Raw genomic sequence first — 24,518 nt, forward strand, 5'->3', positions numbered from 1 at the left:
AAACCGCTTAATTCCTAGGTAGCAAAACCTGCTAGCATTTTGTGAAGTCCACAAAAAATGGATCTGCGCTCTGCAGACTTTTGAAAATGCTGACGGTTTATTGCAACATGTATGGATTCTGCAAGTAACCAAAACCAAGGATGCATAACTGAATGAATAATTTCATATTCAGAGTGAATGTCATGACCCTTACTGTACTCAAACTTCATTTAATTTGGGTGAGGTATGTATGCAGACAATGCTACACTGGGAAGTGTAAGTATGGAACACAAAACACTTTCAAGTTACACGGCCTCTGATAAAGAACTTAAAATTGAATCTCTCTGACACAAAGTCAATGTTTCTTCCCTTCATTATGCTTGTCCCAACAGAGGCATGTGTGTGTAAGGAGGGCTGTAGTTCCTAATGATGGGGAATGTGGGGTGTGTGAGCATTTTCTTAACAGATACTTCAAGAGAAGGAAGTACCAGCGATATGATCTCAAGTAAAAGGGAGTTAATAAAAACTTCTGCTTGTGGCCATCAGTGCTGCTATCCCAACTTTTCTTTTCTGGAGAAGCAGCAGATGGAGGGGGGGGGCATGATTTCATTAAAGTGTTCTAGTTTTCTGGAAGATATCAAGTCAAAATGTAGAGAGAATATACAGTTTTTTTTCTTTTACATTTTTGCATCGGAGAACAGTAAAAAGCAGTGGGTTTTAGTTGTGGGTTTTTGAAGAGACAAAATAAGTGAGATCCATAAGAGCAGCATACTTGGATGGGGAAAGACGTGTTTCCAGGAGCCTGTGCTGGGCTGAACTCTAGCTTCAAATGATAATATCCATGAGGTAGTGGCACATGATTCCTCTTTACGAGAGTAGTCCTGAACCCCTGCCAAAAATCCCTCTATATGCCACTTAGTGCTTCAAGACAAGAAGGATAATGACAGGTCTGTAAAATCTGCTGGAATTGACAGTTCTTATTGTTCTGAAAAGTTTTCGTGACGCACAGGAATTTTCAGATTAGCACTGCACAATGTTGAACAAAATGGGTGTCAAGCAAATCAATGGGCTTTTCACAATTCACAAGTCCATGTTTCACTGCTGTTCCATTTTTATTCTGTGCTTGGTCTTGCTTTGTTGTGTGCATGTGCCATTGGAGATGCGAGTGTGTATGCTCTGAACAGGGAGCAAGAGTTTTCCGTGGCATGGTGCTCCATGTAAACCAAGGTTTAGCATGGAGAAGGTTTTTCTAATAAAAAAGTGTTGTTGTTTTTTTTTTTTTTCAGACACAAAAATAGGAAACTGTTTATATTTGTGTGGTTAGTCTTACTTGGAGTTACAACTGTCTTCAATTCATTTGGAGGTGAACATATAGAGCCACCTTTTTTACACCCATGTGTAAAAATTTGTGCCAACTCACTAGAATAGTGGGGTGAAAACCATATACGACTGAGGCAAAACTGAAGACTGTGGCTCTAGCATCTGTTTACCTAGAACGTGAATGACCACCAGGTTTTTTGTAACTGAAGGAGAGTTAAGAACCAGGGAAATAATGAAATATTCAAATTTAATATCTCTCGACACATCCAAAGCTCAGATCAGAATTTCTGCTCTATGCTTCCAGTATAGACTGACATATGGGTATAAGGCTTTACAAGCAGATAAAAGATAACTCATTAAGCTTAAAGCCCATAGAAACAAAACAAAACCTTTGGAATGCCTATTCCATTTCAGTTTTCAATTTACCATCATTGAGGCAAATAGAAAGAAAAAAAATAACCTGCTGCCTTTGTGAAAATCTCACTCTTCCAAGAAAAATATAAGCATAAGACTGAAGATCAGATCAATGCCTGGTGGCATCTCGTGTAAGTCAATGGAGCTATGCCAATTTGGTCTGGCACCAAGCATTTTAGAAGACATATGAGCCCATCAAACCAAGTGTTTTCCAATGCAACCAATTAAAGCTACCCCAAGATAGCATTTTTTTCAGCTTCTGCATCCTCCCAACTGCTGCCAGCATGCCACAGCTCTCACTGAAGCCTACTCACTCCTCTGTTGCTGGAACTCTTATAGCCTGGGAATCTGAAATGCCTCTCCCACACAGATCATCCCCAAGAACTAACGACGAGCAACAGTTCTCTGCACCATCAGGTCAAAAATCTAATGCAAGCGTGGCTTTGACTGCAACACGAGTTTTTAGGCAGGCACTACTGGGGTTTTAAGCCAGTTTTCAGGCACCACTGGGGTTTGAAGCCCTCAGACAGACTGATCCAGTGCTTAGCAGTTATAGGCTGTCTCTCTCCCTCCCTCCCTCCCCAGCCCCCTCCTTTTATCTGCTAATGCACAGGGATAGACAAGCTAAAAAATCCCTTCAAACAAGGTTATGGGAGAGAGAGGAACTCCATCACAGACAGTGTTTGCCTAACACTGGTGACTACACTTGAGAGGTTTATGTTGTTTGAACTATATCCCTGGAGTGCTAACAAGAATTAAAATATCATCTTAAGAGTTAAAGTCACCTTAAAAGACAATGTTCTCCTATGCTTTCACATCAGCAATCATAAAATAAAGCAGAAGGCAGTAGGTATGGAATTAAAAACCCTCAAAGGTGCAATCAAGCTTCATTTTGATGCATCCCAAAGGTGTTCAAAATGATCAGCAAGGAACAACCCATGCCCAGGTGAGCAAGGGTCCAAGCTTTCTCACAGATTTTTATGAAATATCTTAGCCTAGATCAAAGCATCCACCTTCAAGATGGGGAGTGGGCACATCTCTGCCTAGACTGCCGTACGCAATGGGATTTTCAGCTGCACCAGTGCTAAGTAAATACAAATGAATGATACAAGACCCTGGGGAAGGTGACATAGCAGCAAAATACCTTCCTCATTGAAAAAAAAATCATTCTTGGCACTTTCATCACTGCTGAACAAAAATAAGTATTGCAATAAGAGCTAACAGTTATCTCTTTTTTTTGCGTACCTTAGAAAAATGCATTTTTTTCTAAGCCCAGTGCCATAGGATGCCTGGGGCCATCATTTCAATAAAAGGTGACCCAGACACCCCTGGGAAATACAGGGAAGAGTGACTTATATCTGTGTCTTAGAAAATGCAATAAGTCAAGCTTAATAAGGGGTCCCTCCTGCATTTGTTATACATCAGGTTAAACACTCAAAACTACACAGAGGAGGAGTAGTATTATACACATCAGTAGACACTCTCCCTGTATTGATGCACTGAATTCTATGTTCTGTATTTTTTTAAAATTTCTATTGATCCAGCAGCTCTTCAAAACACTGACATTTTTTTTGGCATCAATTCTGAGGCAATGCTGATTCCTTTAACTAGAGGGATAAGCTCCATGTACACACCTTCCTGCCACAACTTGCAAGGCAAAAGCAAAGCTGACCAGTTAAACCAAATCTAAAGAAATTTACACCCTTAGCCTGAGATTCCCAGGCAGCAATGTGACTTCTCAGCAGTTCCTAATGCTGGGAAATGAAGCCGTATGTTAAGTTCTAAAATGAACACAAGATACCAAAAATGGATCCCTAAAATGCAGCCAGCTTCATACGATGTTTGCACCTAGTTAGGTTACTACAAAATACCCGATACACTTGACAAGCTCAGGAACAGGGTGAAAAAAACCAAAAAAAAATGTTTCTAAATTTTTTTTCTTCTGATGTCTGCCATTTCTCCTATGTATTTTCACAAACCAGATAAGATGACTACAGTCTCTGAGAGGGTTAAGCAGAGACAACCATGAGCTCCGTGCAGCAAAGCTCCCTGTCACGATAAAACATGAACAACGCTGAGCTGAATTCATGGCTGGTGTAAGTAACCCCAGAGGGTTGCAGAGGGACAGATTTGCACATACACTTCCCTCCCCTTTCTAAATATACTATTTCTGCTTTACAGAATCAAAAGCAGAGTCCCAACAGGCAAAGAAATCAACTTCTAACACATGCCCCACAATGGTGAAAAAGGAAACTCTTCACACTTTTCATGTACTCACAGGTTTCATAAACAAATAGGAAAGCTTTTCAGTTAAATTTAGTTTAAAAAGCCTTCAAAGAAGAATACACCAATTTGAGAAAAAGAGAAAAGGTACAGGAGGGGTAGGAAAAGCAATGACTTTTTTGTGCTGAACACAGTGATGAATGATGAGCAACTCGTGTTTTCTTGGCTCAGGGTCTGAACTGGCATTTGACAAATCACTGTAATAACATACCTGTTATTATTATACTCACACCAGAAATACTGGTGACTTCATGTGGGCACTCAGACTTTTGTGCCTGCAACATTCTGCTCCATGTGGCTTGCTTTCCTTCTCAAACACAGGGGTGATCTGAAATACTCCGAAGAACAGAATGCAGCATCCTTCCACGGACTAACCTCAATTAGGCTAAAAAACCACCCAAGGCAATGCAAACAACTAACTAGTTTGTCCGATGCCTGAGACCATTTGGAAGAACACATCTCGCTACACAAAACCGAGGAATCCTTCGGGCTATCTACAGTTGCCACTAATTTGCTTTTTGCCATTCCTCGACACCACCAACCGCTCCATGCCCAGGCTGAAACAGCAGGATAAAGTACACGGCTTTACTTACAGAGATCTCGTAGCTCCATCGTTCCCGATGACAAATTCACCTCCCACACGGCAGCGAGCGAATGACTTAATGCTGCCTTTCGCGGGCGGCCCCGTGCGCACGGGCAGCGGCGGATGCTCCGCGGCGAGGCTCTCGGCGGGGACCCGCTCCCGGCGCGGCCATGGGAGAGGCGCTGCCCCGCGGCCGCGCACCTCTGCCCGCCGCGCTGCCCGCGCCTAGCTCCGCTTATGTGCCGGGCGCCCGGCGGGCTCCCATTGGCACGGGCGGGCGGCGGCAGCCAATGGCAGCCCACTCCCGCGGCAGGGAAACTCCTGCCCGCTTATTTAGCATCTCGGGAGACCGTATTTCCGAGGAAGAGCGCCGCTTCCCTCGCATCCTGCCATCGCACGGCGCGGATGAGCAGACCAGAGATCCCCGTCTCCGGGGCTCCCCCCTCGTCGCCCGCTCGTTTTGTCTCAGAGCCCGGCGCTCACCCGGAGGAAGCGCTGATGGGGACCCCGGCATCCGCGTCCACCTTGGCGGGGGCCGCGGGGGAGCGCGCCGGAGCTCCACAATTACTCGCTCCATCGCCATGGAAACAGCCTGGATGCAGCGGGCTGGATTTGTGTAGCACATCTGCTGCCAGGCTCATAATCAACTGCAATCTCATCTTTTTTCCCTCTGCTCTTGCTGCTTATTAGATTGTGAGTTTGCTCTCTCTTTTCATACATGCTGGGAAAGTACACGCAGACAGAGCTGTGTACACGTTGACTTTGTCCCTGTGCAAACACATCAGGACACACGTATGTTTGTGCACACACCCCAGGAGTACTCACTTGTATGCATGCATGCATATGCCAAGGAGGTACACTCTCTGTGTTCCCAAATCACACAATTATATAATACTTAAAGATCCATCACCTACTTCCAACCCCCCTGCCATGGCACTTTTATGTGTGCTGGTTGCTTGAAGTTCCATCCAACCCGGCCTTGAACACTGCCAGAGATGGGGCATCCATCTGTCCGTCCGTCCCAGTGCCTCATTACCCTCACAGTAAAGAATTTCTTCCTAATAATTAATCTAAACTAGTCCCCCTTCACTTTGAGGACATTATGCCTTGTCCTGTCACCCCATGCCCTTGTAACAAGTCCCTCTCCAGCTAAAGAAAGTGCTCTAAGATCTCTCTGGAGTCATCCTTTCTCCTGGCTGAACAACCACAACTCTCTCAAGCCTGTTTTCATAGGAGACGTGCTCCAGCTTCCTGATAACCTTCCCTCTTTTGGACTTGCTCCGACAAATAGTACACCTTAGTCACATTTCAAGTTTATATAACTGACCATCAGAAGACAAGACTACTGTCAAAGTCCTGCATTTTGTTTTCCAGTTCCATATATTGTATCTCTCCAAAACAAGGTGAAAATTTGAGACAGCTTTTAGGAAACCTCCACAAATGCATCTGGCACCCACAGACCTGAATCTTCATGCAACTAACTCTACACAGGGTATTTCCTGTCCTGTTCTGGGCCTGATGAAACACACCACTAAGAAATCTTTATGCTCAAGGGTTGACAAAAGGGTTGACAAAAACTCTGTCCTGACCTCTGACAATGTAAGGAAGGAGAGATCATTAGAAGAAAGGAAGCTACACTGGAGAGAAAGAACATATTCCTAAGCCACCAATGCAGTAAGGAAAGGAACATTTTGGCAGTTGGAGGAATTTTCTGTCTACTCCTCAGACTTTCTCTGGGACAACTGAAAAAAAGAAAATTCATCCTTTCCATGTTTCTGTTACTGAAACTGCAAAATGAGGAAAAAAAATCAAGTTCATGCATTTATATTAAAAAGATAGCTTCAGACAAACCATGAGACACTAACATACTATTCTTATGGTGTTAAGAATTTTAGATGGAAAAAAAATGAGGATACATTCCTTTTTCAGGAACCCTTACCTGCATTTGTTTGACCAAAAGAAGATTAAAAAAATGAAAGCTCTTCTTAAAAAAGCTCAATATTTCTATACTGCACTAATAACAGCATTCCACTTCATGTGCCGTGGTAAAAAGGGGTAGATTAATTTCCGTCTACAACAAATGCCACTCCCTGTTAAATGTCTTCTACCTGAGTCTAATCCAGAGTCTGGGAAGGTCTTCCAAGCCTCAAGAGCAAGGCCATAAGAGAAAGCTACTCCAGAGATTTGGCTTTTCAGGGCATCTGTGATGCAATTACAATTCTTGACATAGAAATGAGCTTCTGAGAGAACTGTATTTGTAATGGCTGAGGATGCCATAAGGGTTCACATCTGGCAATGCTGTACTTCTGGCTTTTCATTTGCCTTTGGAGCAGCACCATCACCCATAAGGATTACCCTGAGCTTGCCAGCTTTTGAGGTCATTCTTTTAGCTCTGAAATATTAAACTGTGGAAAGATTTTCAGTATGCATTTTAAGGGAATGAGGGCTAATTAAAAAGCCTAGATTTGCTGACAGAACTTGCTGCGGAAAAAAGCATTCTGCCCCATTCCATCCCTCTCCCACCCAAATCACACAGGGGAGAGGGTGGTCTGGGAGTGTGGAGCATTCTCTGTCATTTGTCTGTGAAGGGTGAAACACTTCAGCAGTTTCAAGGTTATTTTTGCTAGCTGTTATTGTCATGTCATGGACTGGAAGCATTGTCAATATGTAGAGCTTAAAATAGTCATGCAAACCAACAAGTTTAAATTTTACTGGGCAACAAAAACCAAATAGCACATTCCTAGGAGGTCTCTGCAATTAATATTTCTTAAGCCAATATTAAATTGAAGTGGTTTCTAATGAAATAAATTGTTCCTTCATGTTATGTGATACACAGAGTTCAAAACTCTTCAATAGGCTGTCCTTTGTTAAACAAAGCCCCACTGCAATCAAAAATAATGATTAGCAGTGCAACTTTGATGTATCTGGAGAAATTTTCCCTTGGCCCAGTTTCCAAAACTCCATCTGCATTTCACATGCTGACAGGGAGAAGACTGTGTCCCAGATTAGGGCAACCAGTCAAGAACTCAGAAGACCCATTTTTAAGGTCTTTTCTTTCATAGGAAAGGAGCAGAAGTGACAGAGATCTCTACTTCTGTTGACAGCAAGCCACTAGATTTAAGGTTATGAAATCTCACCTTTGTCTCTTTATTTTCTTAGTGATCTCCCCTGGAAATTGCATTTCTTTTCCTCACAAGGCTATGTTGTGAGAATAAACACGCCAAGAATTTCATTGCAATCTAAAGCAGGACAGGACACAGATACCTAAGGAAGATTTTAAGGGAGATCAAAAATTCAAGGCTAGAAAAATCCAGGCATTTCAAAGCAGCATAATAAATAAGATTTGTGAAAAAAAAATCTTCTAAGATAGTAGGATAAAATAATGCTGTTCAACTATAAGGATAAAAGATTACCAGGAAGGCTTCACACCAAAGCTGCTACTTGTCAATCCGACAGCAGCTCCTGCCAGTATTCTGTCATGGGCTAAGACCTGTTTGTGTGTGGGAGCTGAGGAACAATCAGTGATGATATAATGCTTACTCATCCTTCTAGATCGTGGGTTTTTCTTTTTTTAGCCTAGATACCTAAAGGGGAAGATGGTTAACCTGCTAAGAGTTCCCCAGTCACACACTTGATGGTTGGCTTCCAGTGACACCTCTTCCAGTGCCATAAATTACCTGTTAATTCTGAGTAAACTGTCAAGCCCTTCCAAAGGTCCATTTGTAGAAGCAGCTGATTTGTACCAGGAACAGTTAGTTCTATTGATTTATTCCAGGAAGACCTACACATTTCCCTTTCACATCTGTATTCTTGAAGTGTCAATTAGGACCTATCTGTAGGTAATACAAACAGATATTTCAGAGACTTCTGAGGCCATATTTCACATTTAGTTTGGTTTTTCCCAAATCTTGGTATCAAAAAACCTCATAATTCTTTTATCAGGAGGGCCCTACACTTTATTTCAAATGAACAGCTTTGAGGGTTTGGTTTGGTTTTTTTCCTACTGCATCAGAAAGAAGTTTTTGCATAGTAACATAAAAACACAAATTAAAATGAAAATGCTGGGCCAGAGCATAAAGAGATATCTATCTTGTCTGCCATTTAAGACAGCTTGACCACAAACCACAAAGCTTATCTGACTAGGAACACACAAGTGACATATGAGCTGCTGAAAACAGTCAGTAACACAACTTTGCATATCAGATTAGACATGACCTTCAGAGGTGATCTGCCACCATAGCACCCAGAAGGTCTCTATGAATTACAGAACCACAGAACCTTTCATTCTGCAAAGCGTTTCCATCATCCAAGCACTAATGAGTGTGCTCAGTGTTCACTACCTTCTCCTGTGCTTTGACCACAGGGAGCATCCCAGTCTCCTCCTGCACCACCAGGTAGGCTGCCTGCATTCTGAGGATGCATTCACATGTTAAAAGACTTCAAGGTACAAAGATGTGAATTAAATAAAATCACCACTTCTCTTATACAAATGAAATCAGAGCTTTATAGAATTTCATACAACAGTCCTGGACATACACAACAGTATGATGACTGTCTAGGGGTGTTGAATTTGCAATTCTTCTTTATCTTCCCTGACAACTGAAGCTCTTCAGCTAAGCCAAAGACAGCCTACAAACAATCCTGAAATTGGCTACAGGAACTGACATGAATATTTCTCAGTTTTCCTATTGCTAAATGATTACATGTAGTCTGAATAGTGAAAGGAGACTTCCTAGTCTAGACAGCATGACTGTAGGCTCCATTTGCACCCCCAGTGTTAACTCCAAGAAGATCTGAAATGCCTTGTCTTTGATACAGATCCAAAATATCCACATCTTAGAAAAACAAAACGCAAAGGACCAACTAAACAAAAAGAAGAAAAACATCACAACTGCATATAAGAAACCTAATCTGAAAAAGGAAGAAACTGGGTTGCTTAGAGGAAGACTATTCTGTCACAGTGAACAAATTCAGAGTTGCATAGTTTTTGATACATGCACAAATAAAAAAGAAAACTACTTCTAACCTTGACAGTGGGTACAGCAGACAAACAACCTCAAGTGATGTTTAGGTTTGGCGGCAGTGTCGTGTACAATCATAGTCTGTCTTTGGATAGCTATCATACTAAAAAAGCCCTTAAAATACACAAGCCCCCGCAGCTGTCTGCAACCTTTAAGTCTTGCCATTTCAAACACACATTGCAGTCATATAGCATGAGAGGGCACTGAAGAATTTCAAATCAATTATAACAAATCCAGACAGTAGATAGCAGAAGGTTTCACAGTACACATCACCGGCTTCAGGATTCCTCACATAGCACTCCTAAATACAAAACTGCAAGATGCTCAGAAATGTTCAAATGCATATCAAAATTTTGTATCAGAACCATTTGGAACATACCAAGAGCATTTTCAGTCCTGTCATTGTAATCTCAGTTCTCTCATTCAATCATTCTGTCTGGAGTACACATGGCAGGACAGAACAATTTCACATCACTGCAGCATTTTACCTTCTATCTTTAGCTACTTCTCCAGCTCATGCTTTGCACAGGCTGCCAAACAAGCAACAGCAGCCAGGTTTATCTTCAATCCAAACAGCCTAAGACTTCCATTTAATGCTTGATTCTCTGTAGGATGGGTACTGTGGAATGTACATTGTACTAACACTGTTGAAACCAATTATGCCCCTTAGGTTCTTGGTTTTGCCTCTCCTACAGGCATGCATGCTCCCCCTGCATCTTATTCATTAGTGCACTGTGGTTTTCTTCTTCTGGAAGATGGTAGTTAAATCTCTGCTCAATCTTATGAAATGGCAACAGAATGATTTCTTCAGCTTTTCTGATTTTAACAAAACCAAGTGGACAAAAAAAAGGAAAAAGTCATCTGTCTCAGTTACCTGAACTCAGTCTGACGCTGTCATGGGTCACTGTTTAAATAATGATGCATGAGTTTTTTAATATATTAATTACACAAATAGGTGCTTAGGAACTACTTAAACAGAAGATTATTTACCCCATTGACTAGAGAAACCCATGTGTCAGCACATCTGCTGCACAGGAAGATTAAATCTGTTCACACAAAACTCATGCTCTCCCTTGCTAATGGAGAAGAGATTAGTAGTGTGAGACCTGAAGCAGGGGCTTTGGGTTTTATCCAACAGACCCTTAAGACTGTCACACTGGCTGATGCTAGCAAACATCTCTGGATTTCTAAAAACCCAGTGTTTACTTGTCTAGGCATTCTGGAAAAAGAAATGGGATTTTTATTGAAAAGAGTTTTCTACGTGTGTGTTTTAATTTTAAAAGCTTCTGCTGTATGTTATTTAAGAGTAACAATCAGACACTCAGCAGCTTTAAGAGGGAACTGTATTGCTGTGATTGTGCACCTTTAAGGCCAGACTGACAATGCTCATTGATGATGTTTAGAAAGAGTATACTGAAAACAACTCAATTACAGAGTTATCTTTGCCTTGGTTCACCTTCCTAGCTGCTGCTAAAGGACCTTCAGACTATTATTTTACCAGCTATTGATGACAGTCAATCCATGTTTTTCACATCCCCTTAGCAATTTTCACATCCCCTTTGCATTCCAGGCTTGCATGGAAAGGTAAGTGTCAGAAGGCTCTGGTGGTGCAGAAAGGGATTGCCAAGACTACAGCTAATGAGAATAAGAGAAAACACGAGTCCAGTTTCCAGGTCCAGCAAGCACACAACATATTTTCCTGAGAAGAGCGCATTCTGTCTGCTTCCACCTCATGCAGGAATGAAAGTCAAATGAATGCTCGGATAAGCTGAATGAACAGTTAGGGCTGTTTACCATGGAGCTACTGCAAGTGTGCACTTAGCTTCAGCTAGAAAGGGCAATATCCTCCATCCACACCCTCATAAGGTAATTCGGAGCCCACAAAATGAGCTACTGATGCTTCCATTCTGTGTCAGCCTCTGGCAGCAGGCGTCTGTTCCTGAGGGTTTCAATGTCTCCCTGAGCTGGACTTTGCAAACATCCCCTTCTCAGAGACACCAACAGTCACTTTTTCAATCCCTGTACATGGAAATGTGCAGCCAAATATACATACCCCAAACACGTGTTGCATGCACAACAGAAGCGTGCCCACACACGCCCATTCACAGCCAAATGTAGTATAAATAACCTCGCTACATAAATAGCCTTGCTTAAATGAAGTCTCTTGCTTAAATAAAGCTGGCATAAATACTCTTTCTTTATGCTGCCTGTTTCATCTCATGTTTAAGTCTGGAAAGTGGCAACTCTGTTGGAATGACTGGAGAAACTCCACTCAAAGTCAATAGATAAAAAGGACAGGTGAGATCAGCATCGTGATATCACTGGTGAAGATTTCATGAAAAGAATAAAAGGCAGGCAACTTCCTTTTTCACACGTCTCTGATGTCAAGATAGATAAATATCAGTAAGACAGTCAATAAGGTATTGCAAACAATCAGAGGAGATCCTCAAGCACTGAAGCAGCAGCCCCCACAAAATTAAAGTTATAAAAATTAACCTTTCATTCTCTGTGTAAAAAAAAATAAAAAGTATTAGAAAAGGAAAAGTAACTTTTCCGTGTTTCTCAGCATCTTTAGAAGGACACCAGATGACTGTCCATACTCCTCACTGTGGTCATGCCTGTATTCATCAATATGGTTTTATGGACATTTTCTGTTTGATCCTTTTCAAAACATTTCAAGAAGCTGTTAAGACTGCTTTCCCTGAAGATGGGTGGGAAGGACCGGCTGTCAGAAAGGACTCTCTGAACCTCTCTGCAGCAACCCTGCTTCACATTCAGCCCACACACCAGGCCCAGCTCTATCAGCGTTCTGGCTCACTTTGTCAGGGGCTGTTGCATCTGCTCAGAACTTCCTTCCCGCTAATGAGCCTCTCTCTAATTGATCTTCAGAGTACATATTTCTTCAGGCTCGATCATCCACGAGCTAAAGATGCTATCAATACTGCACACGGCAATTGCCATTGCAGAGACAAGTCCTGCCTTGTACTGTCTTTGCTGAACCTTCTTTGCATGAACTCTTTGCATGTGGTAGGTGGAATGACTACTTCATCTTCCAAGTGAAAATACAAATTTATAAAGGTCAAGCAATGCAGGGGCAGTTGCAACAGTGGGTACAAACTCCAAGTTTTCCTTGCTCTTCATTACCCAGCCTCTGAAACACAAACATATCTACAGTGCTAAGCCAGTAGTATTTCTACCTGTTATATTACTGCTTTGTTCAGGGTTGGACCATTTTCATTCCATTAATGCTTTCCTTTAAAAACATTTCAGAATTGGTTTTAAAAAAATAAAAATAGATGTTTAAAAATATTTCAGTCTTCCTTAATCATGCAGGGATATATTTTCAAAGCCGTATGCCAAGAGTATTCCACGTGACTCCCATTCATGTTAAAATTAGAGTCACCAGAATAAACCCCATATGCTGCTTTGAAACGGTACTGCAATATGTCCAAGGAAAATTTTTGCAGCTTAATGCTTCTTGTACAATTTTTTGCCTGCTTTTCTTCTTTTGATTTATTAATAGATTTTTAACATCCTTTTTTTTAATAACACTTTGTACTATCTGGAAAAACAGAGAGAAGGGATTTGCTGGTTTTCTTAGTTTCTCTAAAGCCATTTTATTTTAAAATCATCAGTTTAATCAGAATAGCTTTGCTTTGTAGGATGCAAAACTTTTGAAAGCTTTTTCATAACTCTTTTTTGACTACTATCACTGTGGACAACCTTTCTACCCCAGCCACAGCCTGCAGTGAGGTCTGGCTGCCTTCCACACCTGAGCTGTTTCAAGTGGTGCTCAACATTTCTGTGTTAGCCAGAAACTAATTTTCAGATCTGGACAGCGGGGAACTTTTTTCCAGAAAGGTCAAGGCATAGTCTCTCCTTGGCAATAAGAGCTCTGCTGCTTTGTGCTGGAGCCAGGCACCATGAACACATAGGTTTCTATGTTCAAGGTCCTGTCTTACTTTCTGCCCAATACAGAGCGTCTCTAACACCTGTAGCAGCCACAGAAGCTCACCCCCACAAAGCCAGCTGCAGTGCTGGGCTAACTGTGGGCACAGTGGGCCCTGGTTTGCCTTGGCAAGCATTGCCAGCTCTGTGCTCACGTATGCACATATTGGTAAATGATCATGGATTATTAAATTTGTCATTTACAACTGCATTTTTTCTGGTCATTTCAAGAGAGAGGGAAAAAATATTTCTGGCAGCTCTGGTTCTTTCATAATTACTCTCAAATTTTTACTGCTTCTAACTGTGCATGAGAGATTGTGCACATAAAGACAGTGTGAATGCCATGTCTTCAGTTTATCCTCATCCTTCTTGGTACTGTCTCAAATTGCCAAACATTTTCATTTCAGCCATTGACACCAAAGGTGGAGCAAACACTGCATCTAACCACTTAATTACTTTAACCTTTAAAGGATGTAAACAAAGTGTAATTATTTTGCTTTAATGTGGAAGATGCTTCTACCACAGAGAGAAAATAAAAACCTCTCCTTGCTGACAGAATTGTGTATCATACGAGAAAAAAAATCAAGATATAGTTGTCCTGTCATCAATGCACTGACAAGTGAGGTGTGGGCTAAGTTCCCATCTCTATCACTAACTTTTTAGGCAACATGCAGGAAGACATCATTTATACATCCTTGTTATCCTACTAAAAATCACTTAACATCACCTTTCTGCTCTCCTCTTTTACCCTTTGTATATTCTGTCAATTTAAATTGTGTTCTTTTGGTCATAAACCTTTGCTTAAAAGAAATACCTGAAACTTCCTGGGATGGTGAAATGACAGCTTGCACCTAAAGCTGGAACCTGTAAGCAACGGAGCTTTTAGCAAAAGCAAGGTTTTGGTACAAGAAAAGCATTTATAAAAAAACCCAAAACCCCAACAGCCAGACACAAACAGCAAGCATCCCCAAAACCAATCCACTAGCAGCCAAACATGGCTCTGCAACTTCTACACACATTGCCTGCTTTAAGTATTAGTGTTCAAATGAGGTAACGAGTTACTGTGGTTAGAGAAGTTACCATGTCAGCTGTGCTGTGGTATAGCCAGTGGTAACCACTTAGTAAAACATGCTTTTGTAAATGTTGGCAAGAAAATGTTGAAGAAATGCTTTCAGCATCACATTTCTAAAGGGGCTTGAATGCCCCTGAGTAGTAACAGCTCAGCTGTCAGAGCTAAGACAAGTTAAAACTGCTTTAAAGGGATCACCGCAGTTAATGGGGAAAGCCTGACTTCTTAAAGGGGCCACAGAATCCATCACAATGATCTCCTACGCCTTCTTTAACATTAGGAAAAATTTATGAGCTTGGCTGATGCTCCATCTGAATTTGTTTCAATGATGATTAATAACATGAATTACCATTTCTTCCTATTTGGATAAGATATCCTACTGCATGAGAAAGTATTTTTTACCCATAAAACTATAAAATAACTCAGGTTGCTAAATGGATCTAGGCATTGAGTTCTGCAGGCACAGCAAAGCTAATTTCATACTTAAGTCAGGTTCCTCAGGGCAATTCTGGGCAAGTTTTGTTTTTCTCGAGGGATAAAGATCTTGTAATTTTTCTATGCAGCTGGTTCAAGAGATGCACCAGTATCAGTAGTTGGGAATGTTTTATCCTTACATCCTAGCAGTTTTCTTCATTGCGACTTCTATTCTCTTCTTTCTCTGTGTACTTCTGAGAAGGGTGTGCATCTTCTCATCCTTCTTGTTCTCACAATGGCAGAAGGTACAATTGGATCCACCCTGGATCCAGCCTTTTCCAGGATGAACAAACCTGGTTCCTTCACATTCCCTTTGAACACCACATGCTCCATCCTCCTTAATCATCTTCCTAGACTTTTGCTGGACTAGCTCTATTTCATCAGTTTCTCCCCATTTCTAGGGCACAAAACTGGACACAGTCTTCCAGTTGCTGCCTCATAAAGGCCAAGCTGGAGGAAATAATCCCTTCCTCTGCCATGCTGGCTGTGCTTTAACTAAGGCAACCCAGCGTGCAGTTAGTCCACACCACACAAGGGTGCACTGGTGATTCATGGTACTCATCAGCCCAGAGACCATCCTACAAGGAAGCACCTAAAATGATATTTGTAAAACGTGAAATTAGCCTGAGTCCTCAATTTGCTTAGCCAGTCACCCATTCTCAGCTTTCCGTATGAAAGAAAATAACCGCAGAAATTAATATCAAAACCCTGGCCATCATAAAAATCAATACAAGATACTGAAGTGTTACTCTAGTACTAAAATCAAGAAGCATAGAGAAGGAAATTAGAATCATCAAACTCTTTCAAATTATAAGAACTTAAGCAAATTGAGCAGCTATGAAACATCCTGTTCTCTGCACCTTAAAAGCATCAAGCAATAAAACACCCTTAACCCATGCAAAGATAAATAAGTTTTATGGAGCTATTTTCTTTCTTTTCTCCTAAAGTAGAGCCACCAGTTTAAAGATTTTGCCTGGTACTTTAAAGATTTACACAGCAAAGGGCCATTCAGGCCATGTATATAACTGAATCCATTTTCAAGCTGCACACTTAAAATATCTTTTACCTGAAGTCCATCTCCCAGATTGGTGGAGACAGCTCTTCTCTCTAAGTAAATTAAACTTTGAATCTGTGTGCAGAATTAGGCAAGATAAAAGAGTATCTTGTTCTCTGCCATTATTATTAAAATGTTGTATTTGTACCACAACTTCTGAGGTAAGACTTTTTTGTCCATATGGATCAATTTTTAGGAAGAAGAAACACATGTGCACATGTAATTTTAACTTTACAATCTTCAGCTTTCTATCACTGCTGAAAATACATAGCTGCCAATAACACCCATCCTGGCTCCAAAAACTGGCTTCCAATATTCTGCGACCTGAAAGGGTCTTTTCTGATGTCTTGACAGATGTGGCTGCCCAAAGTAATCAGTGGGTGTCTCCCGCTAGAAGGTGAGAAAAGCTATTAACACCCTTCTTAAGGCAGGTGGAAGTACTATGAGGCATGCCATTGTTCCAAGGAAAGAGGACACGTGGAAAGTAAGTCTGGGGGAATAAATCCTCTTGGAAATTGGAGTACTGAACACGAAGAGAAGCTAAAGAAACAGAGAGAGATAAATTCAGTAAGACTGCTGCATCCTGTCCTAGCTTTCAAAAAAAAATCACATATAGGCCTTAAAATGAAGAAGTAGTATCAGTTATATGACAATCAGATCAAAAAAAGAAAATCTGGGAAGAAAACAGCCCTTTAACAACTTCCAGATCCCCAGGGAAGGTAACAGACCTTTAACAATTTCCAGAACCCTAGCTTACATAAGAATGAGGTTTTGGAAGGAATCTCAGAATCCTGGCAGCTATGAGATTATATTCTTTATCTCACACATTTGATTTTACAAAAAACAAAGATATTTAATTTTTCCACTTGGTGACTTTAGAGAGGTTATTTTCACTATGAAGGACTGGTCAATTGCTTCTGAAGAGGCTGACAATGTAACAATGATATGATGAGATCTGTGGTTTCCTTTGGGCTCTCGGTTAAGTACAACAAAAGTTCTAGGCAGCATGTACTAGTGAAACAAAATGGACAGAACTGCAATTTTTAAGCTCTTTCTGCTGAGGTTCTGATCAGTCAGCTTCCCTGAGACAGAAAACTGATGCTTGAAATCTGAAGACACGTCTTCAGAGAAAAAAAAAAAGCCATAAAATTCAAAGCATGCGTGAAAGCGGTTTTTCCAGATACTTTCACAGAAGTCTTTTAGAAGCACACTTGACATTCTTGATGCAAGGATTAGTTCTTGAGCATTTCAGTTTCATGGCCATGGCACAAATATCTTCAGCTGACACGGCAAGATCTTTAATCATCTACACAAATGTCATTTTCAAGGATTCTGATATTTGTTCCTTCACCTCTCCCCATTGTTTGGGTTGATATACTTTCATGGTATCAAATCTGTCTCCATTCCTGTGCTCAGCTTTTAAGATGATATTTCTCAGCTGTCAGATGTATTTCTGGGGGCCTTGCTTCTCTACTTACCATGACCAACATATAAAGGCAACTTGAGGAACTGGGATGGAACCTCCCAATAAATTACATTTTAGTCATCAATAAATCCAGAAGATTTTTTGCATACTATTCAAATCCACAGTGAAGAGGGGAAAGGGCAAAGAAAAAGAGCCTTACCACTTTCAGAGGCACACACAATACCTTCTATCCTCCGGTAAGTTATTTAGCTCTCAGTGGAAAAGTGGCAGAACCCAAGTTCAGGTGTCTAAGCTTTACTACCATTCCAAATAGCAACTGCCTCTGCTGTGGTCTCAAGGCCACATACTCTGTAGGGCAAAACCTAACACTGCCCTCAGAAAGTACGTGCTAAACCCCTCACCTCCTCCATTTTCCCTCTCATCCAGTGTCTGGGAAGTTGAGGACAGGTCACATTAGCACACCAAGGCTCAGTTTAGCCTCTGACCACCTAATAAAGGTAACATACAGAGAGCCAGCAGAGATAGGTACCTGTGTTGGCCCAGTGCTCATGGTGTGGATACGAATTGAGGCAGCTGATGTGGGTAAAGGAGAGGAGAGCCCATCTGCACCCACACACCATCCTCTTCTTCCCTCTCACGCTGCCTTCCAGCAGCCCTCCCTCCCATCTGCCTCGATCACAGCCAACCTTAATTTACACTGGTGCATTGGATAGCAGGATCAGCTTGTCAGCTGCCGGCCAGTTACCTCATGTGCTAAAAATAGAGACAGGCAGCAGCAGCCACCGACTGGCAAACGCCTCTTTAATGGTGACTGACATATTCAATCAAGACAATACCCGAGATGTAAGAAGCAAACAATGAAGGACATTTGTATAAGGACAGATGAGACAAAAACAAATAAGCACCCTGGCTTTGCTTACGAGACACATATGAAAGATTTCTGCTGCTCTTTTCAACACGGTGCTATTTAGATTACAATTACTTAAAGCAAACCAACAATAATACAAGCTCTTCTGCTACTCCAAGAGAGGCTATAAAAATCTCATTGTCAGCTGCATCATTCATCACGATAACCTCATTTCAACTGAAACAAAATATCTGAGACATCACCTCTCCCCCCTTCCTCCCCTTTTTTATTTGCCTATAATAAGGTCTATAGTCTGGGGAGCTCTCAGGCTGAATTCCATGCATTGTGATTCACAAAATGAAAATCTGGTATTATATGCCCACTGACATTCACATCAGCAGCAATTCATGCAGCAAAAAGCCATATGCCATGCACCTCTGATTTAACTGTACTACAAAAACACATCCTAGAAAGAATAAATAAAAATACAGAGACAAGAGTGGTTCCTGGGATCTGATTATTATCCACACTTTTAGACAGGAATGACAGGGGCGATATCACAAAATATGCTGTTTTGGTGACAGTTCCAGTTAGGTTATATCATTTCCCTTCACCACTAACATGCTCTACGTGCAACTGAGGCATTTTTTTTCCAGTGCAAAAGGTTTCTGTGGAGTAGCAAAAGAGTGGTTAGCACAGATAACCTACAGTCAGTGTTTCTCCTCTGGTTATCGAGCTTTCCACTCAGTCATCTTTTCAAGGCTGAGAAAGTTTATTGGTTCGATCAGCACCCACTGAGATGAAAATGAAGAGTGCTTTGAAAGTATGAAGTACCAGCAGCTTTAAAAATTATCATCTCCAGGGTGTTACAGACCTGCACGTGTTCTACAGTAACACACAGACTTCACTAGAAATCTGGGGGATAAAATCCCCTCTGCCAACAATGGCTAGGTTTTCCACAAATAAGAGATACCACTGCTGAAACCAACACATTCTTTCATCATTGGGGAAAGGACAAGACAAGCTTCTGGTCAAGGAATGGATTACACTAAAATACTCCTTTCTTGTTTTAAATAACAGATGTTTTGTTGAGATGTCCTTCCCTTTCCTTGATTTTTGGCTTGAAGAATCCATCTCTTTGTTGGTGTACCCATCCGGGCATATAAATGGACAGAAATCAAGCTTGAAAATTATTTTCCTTTTAAGGCTATGCCCTCCATGAAATCATTGCATATGTGATCACTGGAGAAGGACTGTTCATCTGTAACTAGATATGACCCTACTACTAAAGACTTCCAAAGCCTTGTGGCAAAGACGAGAAATAGTAAAGACACTGTTTTAAATGAAAAATGTCTTTGAACTAGAAAAATAGTTCATAAGCTACAAAGTGCAGAAAAAGGGCAAGTTAGACTGCTTCATTATGCAGTCTAAGTACTTAATTTTCACAAATTAGTTTTTAAAATTTATTGGCATTCTTGACAATAATAGTTCACACTGAAATTTTTTCAGAAGGAAGCAACCATCTAGATTTTAAAATGTGATACTGTTGTTCAATTATTTTGAGCTTGACAGCCCTAATTTTTTGAGGTATGAATACTTAAATGTGATTTTTACAGACTGATGCCTCAGTAAATGGAAAGATGCCTCTTCAGCATCTTAAATACCCGTTCTCAGGTTCCTGCAGCCAGGAGCAGCAGATGAGTGCTGTGGGACATATTTGGAGATCTGACAGGTGGAGATAAATGCACAGAGATGGAGAAGACTAAACAGAGCCATTCCTAATTGAGCAGCTGATGAAGGCATACATTTGGAATATCTAGGCCACAAAAAGCATAGAGGGAACACTGACCAAATGCTAGGGAACGATCTTAAACAGGCTCTCTCTCCATCACATTGAACTGCACTGTTTAAAAAAGACCATTCTGAAGGAAGAGGTTATTGATGCAATAGAGCTGACAATTTTTCTGCACCCAAATTATGCTTTCTAAAAGATTCCTACTATATTTGAAGGGAGTAATATCTTCAATTAAAAAGTCTCATTTACTCTGTAATCTATGCAGCAGACTTGCAAAATGTTAATTGCCACAAATTTTTTTATAAATTCATGCATTTTACAATTAATGATACAATATATTTATAGAAATCATCTGTTTTCAATAAAAGTTAATAAAGTGCTATTGGCCTCAGGTGTGAAAATGTGGGATTTAATTTGTGCTAATCTGCACCAGCCCAGGGAATACTGAATTCATTCTATGTGAGAATAATTTATTTGCGATATCCCTGAGTGATATAAACAAAGCATTCTCAAGGGAAGGTGCAATAAAGCTAACAGAGAGGTGTAATCATTCCACTAGCCAGACATTTCCCAACAGTAAAATCCAAACAGAACAGCCTTCCAAAGCTTCTCCCAAAAGAAGTTAAATTCATCTGCCTTAGACCCATAAGAAAACAATAACGCTTTGGAGGGCATCTGTGAAGAGCTATTTACCATCCCTTTCCTTTCTTCTTTCATTGCATTGAAAAGGAGGTGACAAATAGGTTTGAAGACTGACCAAAGGATTTTTCTTTCAAGTTTGTCTGAATTACTTTTTCTCTTGGTTGAGGTAATGCGTCTTTCATTTTCTGAAGCTACCATTTGCAATCCTTCTCCAAGCCTCCCTGTGCAGCTGCGTGGGGGGAAAAGAGAGGCAGAGAGAGAGGAAAGCACCCCTTTGGGGCTGGAGCTGCTACTGCATCTGCGGCAGGGTGATGGAGGAGGCTGGAGCAAGTGGCCAGACATCCTGGTTCTGACTGTGACCCTGCAGCTGCTTCACTGTCAAGGCTCTTCAGCTCTGGGTGCCTTTGCCTCCTTGCTGCTAAGTGTGGTTTATCAAGACTCGGCCAAGCCTGCAAGGAGCAGGCAGAAAAGTGCAGAATGTTGTTCGTGCCACTAGAGGGGATCACTTGAGCATGCTGGGGACCTGCTGCTCCCACAGGAGTGAGGCAAAGCCCTGTCACTTCCAGGTCAGGCACAGAGCTGCCATGGCAAGGACTAGCGTTAGGACAACAAGGTTGCAGCCAGGGGGGCCTTTTGGACAGGAGCTATGCAGAGTCTGCCCCTCAAGTCTCCCCAAGTTTACTGTGGACTCAGCAAAGCTTGTGACAACTCCTCTGCCACGTCGTTGCTCTGACCCTTTTAAAATGACCCCCTAGGCCTTTGCTTCCTTGTGGGTAACTCACATTACCTGATGGTGGGTTTGGCCCACCACACATTTTCACACAAACCACCGCTCACACAAGTTTGCTACTTAAGAGCCTGTCCTTGAACACTTAGTCATATTTTGAACCCAGCCTTCCCCAATTATTCATCCCTACAGCTTCCAAAAACATGACAACACCAGAGAAGCTGAGAAACCTGTGGCATGGCATTTCCAAACCTCCACCGAGGAAAGAAATGGTATTTTTCATTTTTATGTTACGCCTGGTTACCTTTTCTGTTATCTTGTCAGTGAGCAAGGAAAAATGTTCGCAGAGCCTGAGCATGAGCCATAAACATCTTTTGTGGTTATCAAATGCCTCCGTGTTTGCTTTGCTATTTAATTACAGGACTCACGTAGGGCATTTATTGTTTGCATCTGTTGCCGCTGTGAACAACGTCTACCCTTCTGATCACCACAAAGGCAGTTTGTTATGTGCATGCCTCTCAGTGACGTGTTTTATCATCTTGCTGAGCAGATCCCCCCCTGCTGCAGGGGGATCCGGTGCTGCAGCTTGGTGTGTCCCTGAAATAGCCAGATACCACAAGGGCAGTTCCTCAGCAGGTTGCCACTGTGAAATGGATACTAGCTGAATGCTGAAATCAGTTGTTTGAGGTTTTTGAGAATATTTTTCTTATTACAAAGTATTTTCTTCTTCTTCTTCTTCTATATTATATATTATTATTACATATTTTTATTACAAAATAAGTTTCCACAATATATTTAAAAGCTCATGCTTTATACCATGATCTCAAACACATGTCCAGAGGGCAAATTAACTAAATCTCTAAGTAATGAGAAAAATGCATTGGCAGTATCATTAGCCAACCTTGTCCCACTTTCCTATTCCTCAAACCTGTAATTTTAGTGAATGCACTGGATTTTGTTTTCAAGCACCTTATATCACAGTACTTACATTTTTTTCAGTTTTGGTTCCTCCAATTTAACTTTAGTCACATTGGAATGATAATCTGTATCTTGTTATGAGTAATCATTTTTGGTCATCTAAAACCTAACAACTACACTAAAACTAATGAAAGAGCCACATTGTGCCCATTCTCTATAATGCAGCTTCAACACCCTGCTAGCCAAGTAAAAAAAAATTTTGTCTTTTTCCTTCTATACTGGGACTGGAAGCAGTTCTTTTTACTCTAAGTCTGCTTTTTTTTAAGATGGTACAATACTAGGTACAGAATTAGCAAATTGCCCATTCTGTTCTCCAGGTTTAATAAGACAAGTTATGGCTGCAATTAAAATAATCCATTTGCTCACCCTTCCTCCTATTTAGCACGTGAACTTCAAACCTACAAAAAGCAGCTGACTGAAATCTCTGGAAACCAGAGTTAAGAGGATAATCTTGTCCCCTACACAATGTCCTACTTGCTGTCTCCTTGTATCCCAAGAAACAATATGTGTACTTTACAAGAAGACCACTAAAGAGATAGCAATCACAATATTAAATCCACATTAGGGCAATCCAGGTGCATTTACTAAAGTACATCTAGTGGGGATCAACAAAAACTTTTCCTTTGGGAGTATGCTTTCATTTGGCCCCATGGGAGGAATTGTACTGTTGGGCGGGTACTTTGAATTCCACCTATCATGTTAAAAAAGAAACCATAAACCCCGAACCAACTTAAGTACTTTTCACTCTGTGTGGCAGCAGAGTCTGACTACCCTGAGCAGAGTGCAGGGTGGTCCCTACGAGATGGAAATCTGACTGATGGGTGCCTATTCAAATGGGCAGGCTGCTGATGAAGGTTTCTAGATGCTGGATGTGAGATAACTCAGGCCAGCTGTCTTACAGTCAGCACTGACTCCAAAAATCAATACACAACACTCTTTTGCTTTAATAAAACATGGAGAAGTATGTAAAGCTTGGAGACTAGATTATATTTTCAAAGACATAAACCATGCTGCCTGCTCACAAATGACTTTGGAGAAACTTGTAAAGTGTCCTTTGATCATCTGTAGGCTCAAATAAAAACAAAAAGGTTTCAAATGGAATTGTTGCCACTTGCATGTCTATCTATACAACTGCATCTTAATTTCTCTAGGAAACTCACAAAACATGAATTATGCATGTCTTAAAATGTTACAAAGGCATAATATAAGCTTAGCTGCCTGTCTGAATTACTCTATTCAGATGTCTACTAGTATATGGAGAGACTGAAAAAAAGGTTTTAGGTCTTGACAGTGTCATACTATCACCATAGACATCAAAGGACTTTTTCTCATGCAAGAGTTGGCAAAATGTGTGTTTTTTTAATGAATAAGAATTGGGTAAAGTAGGAGATCATAAATGTCTCACTAAAATACCATAAAATTCTTCCAACTGTGAACAAAGTGCTGGTTTAATTATTTTTGAAACTTTAAAAATGAACAAACCTATGTGGAATCTCCACACCACAAACTGAAGAAACACGATGGCATGGTATGTCATTTTGTCATCAAAAGGAAGTCTTAATATATGGCTTAAAGAGCCCTTGAGACCAGGCACAAAACCTCAGGGGAAATTCAATCACCTCGCCTCTTTTAGTGCCTGTCATTCCCGAATTCAAAGAGGAGGAAATAATTCTCTGTATGTGCACACAGACCTCCTACAGACCCTCAATGTACAAGTTACTGTGATTAATCAAAAATTTAATTTCAAACTAAAAAGCTGCTTTTCTTCAATTATGATTAAACATCAAAGCAAGCAGTCTAGATTTTTTAGCAGAATGTCCAGGTCTCAAGAGTTACCAACCAATATACTGAGAGTGTCTAAATTTGTTTTGGAGGTTTTAGGGAAGGAAGGGACAGAGAAAGGAATAAAACAAATGATCCCATCAGGAAGGGGTGTAGTAAACCATAACAAAGTGATG

At 41.0% G+C, this 24,518-nt stretch overlaps 1 protein-coding gene across 7 annotated transcripts in view; it reads right to left on the reverse strand.

The window, feature by feature from the left end:
- The window catches only part of ELMO1 (engulfment and cell motility 1), a 304,241-nt gene that overhangs the window by 76,577 nt on the left and 203,146 nt on the right, over window positions 1-24,518 (reverse strand). The window contains exon 1 of one of the 7 annotated variants that reach the window (XM_038126702.1): window positions 4,590-9,882. The exons of the other annotated variants lie outside the window; for them this stretch is intronic. The gene's annotated coding sequence lies outside the window, so the exon portion shown is untranslated. Of the gene's footprint in view, window positions 1-4,589; window positions 9,883-24,518 lie in introns of those variants that run through there. 7 annotated transcript variants of the gene reach the window in all.

Source organism: Motacilla alba, chromosome 2 (genome assembly GCF_015832195.1).
Source record: "Motacilla alba alba isolate MOTALB_02 chromosome 2, Motacilla_alba_V1.0_pri, whole genome shotgun sequence".
NCBI lineage: Eukaryota > Metazoa > Chordata > Aves > Passeriformes > Motacillidae > Motacilla > Motacilla alba.